This window comes from Oryctolagus cuniculus, chromosome 7 (assembly GCF_964237555.1).
Source record: "Oryctolagus cuniculus chromosome 7, mOryCun1.1, whole genome shotgun sequence".
Classification (NCBI taxonomy): domain Eukaryota; kingdom Metazoa; phylum Chordata; class Mammalia; order Lagomorpha; family Leporidae; genus Oryctolagus; species Oryctolagus cuniculus.
Window position 1 is genome coordinate 132,342,211 of NC_091438.1, and position 4,313 is coordinate 132,346,523.

The following is a 4,313-nucleotide window of genomic DNA, read 5'->3' on the forward strand; positions in this document are numbered from 1 at the left end:
ACTCAGACATTAGTCAAATATGCATGGAAAAATGTAAAGATAATGATCAAAAGAATACAGATTATAAATTTCAAATAAGTAAAGAGCGACCACTTAAAGAAGAAGAAATGAGAGGAAAAAGCAGGAAAATGGATAAATAAAATTGAAATATTGGGGCCAGCACTGTGGTGCAGCAGGTTAAAGCCCTGGGCTGATGCACCGGCATCCCATATGGGTGCCGGTACTAGTCCCGGCTGCTCCTCTTCCAATCCAGCTCTCTGCTGTGGCCTGGGAAAGCAGTGGAAGATGGCCCAAGTCCTTGGGTCCCTGCACCCGCGTGGGAGACCCACAAGAAGCTCCTGGCTCCTGGCTTCGGATCGGCGCAGCTTCAGCCATTGTGGCCATCTGGGGAGTGAACCAGTGGATGGAAAACCTCTCTCTCTGTCTCCACCTCTCTCTGGAACTCTGTTATTCAAATAAATAAAATAAAATCTTCAAAAAAAAATTGAAATACGGGGCCAGCGCTGTGGCTCACTTGGTTAATCCTCCGCCTGCCAGCATCCCATATGGCTGCCGGTTCTAGTCCTGGTTGCTCCTCTTCCAGTCCAGCTCTGCTGTGGCCCGGGAGGGCAGTGGAGGATGGCCCAAGTGCTTGGGCTCCTGCACCCGCATGGGAGACCAGGAGAAGCACCTGGCTCCTGGCTTAGGATTGACGCAGCGCACCAGCCGTAGCGGCCATTTGGGGGGTGAATCAATGGAAGGAAGACCTTTCTCTCTCTCTCTCTGTAACTCTGTCAAAATAAATTTTAAAAAATTGAAATATAAGATGGTAAAACACATCAAATATACCAATAACTACACTAAAAGCAAATGGACTAAACTTGCCAATTATAAAGGCAGAAAGGGATGAACGTTTGGTGCAGAGGTTAAGACACCACTTGGGATGTCTGCAGCCTAAACCAGAATCCCTGAGTGCAAGTCCCAGCTCCCGCTCTGTCTCCAGCTCCTGTGAATGCACACTCCTGGAGGCTGCACATGATGGCTCAAGCAGTTGGATTCCTGCCTCCACCGGAGATCTGGGTTAAGTTCCAGGCCGCTGGCTTCAGCCTGGCCCAGCCCCAGCTATTGCAAGCATTTGTATAGTGAACCAAAAGATGGGAAATCTCTCTGACTTTGTCTCTCTTTCCAATATAAATATAAATAAATAAAATTCTGTGAAAGCATGGAAAAGATAAACCAGGCATAACAACCAAAGGAAAGCTGGTAGGGAATGGGTGTGGAGGGTGGCACAGACATTTAGCCTCGCAGTAAGGCACCCACTCCTCATATCAGAGTGCCTGGGTTTGATGCCTGCCTCTGGCTTCTGATTTCAGCTCCTTGCTAATGCACACCCCAGTAGGCAGTGGTGATGGCTTGTGGTGGAATGAGAGGGCCATGCCAAGGTGGCCACTGGCAAGCGAGCATTAGTCACTCAGGAATGGCTTTGGAAACTGCCTGGCAACAGGCTGTGATTGGATGGCTTTGGAAACTGCCTGGCAGGCTGTGATTGGATGGCTTTGGAAACTGCCTGGCAGGCTGTGATTGGATGGGGCATAGACCACCCCTTGACCAGATTGGCTGGTCTTGGCTATATAAGATGTAGTTTCAACTGAAATAAACGAGTCTGCTGGCTGCTCGCCTCAAGCCTGCTTTCACCGGACTCCCTCCCGGGGTCTGTGTGGTGACTCCGTGCCTCTTGCCCCCACCACGCTGCTCCTCTCAGAAACGACCCACTGCAACATTGTTGAGAAATCAACGGCAACAATGGCTCAAGTAAGTGGGCTCCTGACATACCCACGGAGACCTGGACTGAGTTTCTGGTCTCTGACTCCAGTCCAGTCCATCCTGGCCATTAAGGGCACTGGGGAGTGAACCAGCAGATGGAAGTCTTTATCTCTCTGTCTCTCAAATAAATAAATTCTTAAAAGTTTTTAAAAGAAAGCTGGAATAGCTACATTAATATAAGATAGATTTCTAGAAGAAAAACATCATTAATGACTTAGAAAGTTACTACATATGGATAAAAAGTTCAAATCTCCATAGATATAACAATTCTAAACTTGTGTATATCTCATAAAACATTCTTAAATCAGATAAAGACAAAATGTGGGGGGGGGCGGTGGTGTCGTGTAGCAGGTAAAGTTGCTGCCTGCGGTTGGAGTTGCAGCTACACCACTTCGGATCTGGCTCCCTGTGCCTGGGAAAGCTGCGGATGACGGCCTGGGTGCTTGGGCCTCTGCCACCCATGTGGGAGACCCAGATAAAGCTCTTGGCTCCTGGCTTCAGCCTGGCCCAGCCCCCAGCCTTTGCTACTAAAGGGTAGTGAACCAGCAAATAAATGGAAGATCTCTCTCTCTCGCTCTGTTTCTCCCTCCCACTCTCTCTCTCTCTCTAACTCTGCCTTTCAAATAAATAAGTAAATAAATACATCTTTTAAAAAAATGAAAGACTACAGAGAGGAATTGACATAATTACCTCCCAAGGCGATTCTATATTCTTTTTCTCAAGTATTGATGGGTCAGGCAAACCATCAGTAACCATACAGAAATGTTCAGGAGTCAGGTCTTCTAGAAGTTGGCACCCACTGATACAGAATATACATTCGCCTGGTGGAAGCTTTTGAGCACAACATAGTGGAAGTGTCTTCTCTTCCGGTCTCTGGTCTCGGCCACAGAAGAGACAGGACGAAGGGGACGACATCACTTGGAAAGCGTTGCAATAAGACGCACACACTGGCTGCCGCTGTGCTCTGAGGCCTACCACTGTCAGAAGTCGACCTGTGGCAAATTGGCTACCTGGCCAAGTGCAAGAGAAAGTAGAACTGGAGCACCAAAGCTAGAAGATGAAATACCATGGGGACTGGCCAGATGAGGCACCTAAAAACCGTACACAGCAGACAGGCATGGATTCTGGGAAGGAGCAACAGCTAAACTCAAGGGGGAAGCTATTGCAGCATCCAGCTCATCTTGAGAATTTCAGTACTTAGTCATGCAATGAATGTTCTGGTTAAAAATATATATATACATTCCACTCTGGCTCAGATGAACTGTTATAAAAACTATTCACATGCTAAGCCATAAACAATTGTCAACAACAGAAGACTTGAAGGAAGTATGTAAGCTAACCGTATTCTTCTCTTTAGGAAATAAAAGCTCAAGACAGGCAATTGGCACAGCAGTTAAGAGGTGGCTTGAGATGCCTGCATTCCGTATGGGAGTGCCTGAGTTCAAGTCCCAGTTCCTCTTGTGAGTCCAGCCTTCCAATAATGCCCATGCAAGAAGTCAGCAGGTGATGGCCCACAGACCCTGCTAACCACATAAGAAATCTGGGTTGAGTTCCCTCCTCCCGGTTTTGACCTGTCCCAGTCTCAGTTGCGGGGCATTTGGGAAGTGAACCAAGGGGTGGAAGATCTTTCTCTGCCTTTCAAATAAAAAATGAAAACAAATGGGGCTGGCATTGTGGTGCAGCAAGTTAAGCTGCTGCCTGAGACACCAGCATCCCATATGAGTGTAGGCTCAATCCCCAGCTGCTCCAATTCCCTTCTAGCTCCCTGCTAATTCACCTGGGAAAGTAGCAGAAGATGGCTCAAGGACTTGGGCCCCTGACGCCCACGTGAGACACCTGGCTCCTGGCTTTGTCCTGGTCCAGCGCTGGCTACTGTGGCCAGCTGAGAAGTGAAGCAGCAGATGGAAGATCTCTCTGTCTCTACCTTTCTCTCTATAACTCTACATTTCAAATAAAATAAAATAAATTTTTAAAAATAAAAATAAATATTTTTTAAAAAGAAATAAGAGCTCACTTCCTTCAGAAAGTCTTCCTTAGTTTCCAGTTACCAGTTACAGAGTTTTCCCCTCTGACGGCACACCTCCAACTGGCACAGAAGAATGGCTTCTCTGCATTTTGTTTAACATGTATATTAGTAGCAGTCACTATTTCACACTCATCTACATAAGCCATCCCGTAGACATCACACACTTTGAAGGAAGAACTGTATCCAATTCTACCTGTGTGCTCTTATAAATGATTACAGAGTAGCCGTGATGAAGTGGATGAATGAAGGATCAACATGTCAGAGAAGAGACCAGACCCAAAGGAGGACACTGGGCAAGAAGCAAGCCTTCCCTCTGATTTCATGTCACAGATTCAGGCTCCGCTCTCTACAGGTGGACAATTTAAACCCAGCTCATGGATGAAAGGACATTCAATGACAACACATACAGAAGAGGCAACAGAAATAGAAATAAATCGTGGCTCCACCATTTATTTATTTATTTATTAAGATTTATTGGGGCTGG

At 46.6% G+C, this 4,313-nt stretch overlaps 1 pseudogene; it reads left to right on the forward strand.

Annotated features, from left to right (window-relative positions):
• Positions 1 to 2,230: 2,230 nt before the first annotated feature.
• Positions 2,231 to 3,365, forward strand: LOC138850369 (large ribosomal subunit protein eL37 pseudogene; annotated as a pseudogene).
• The last annotated feature ends 948 nt before the right edge of the window (positions 3,366 to 4,313 follow it).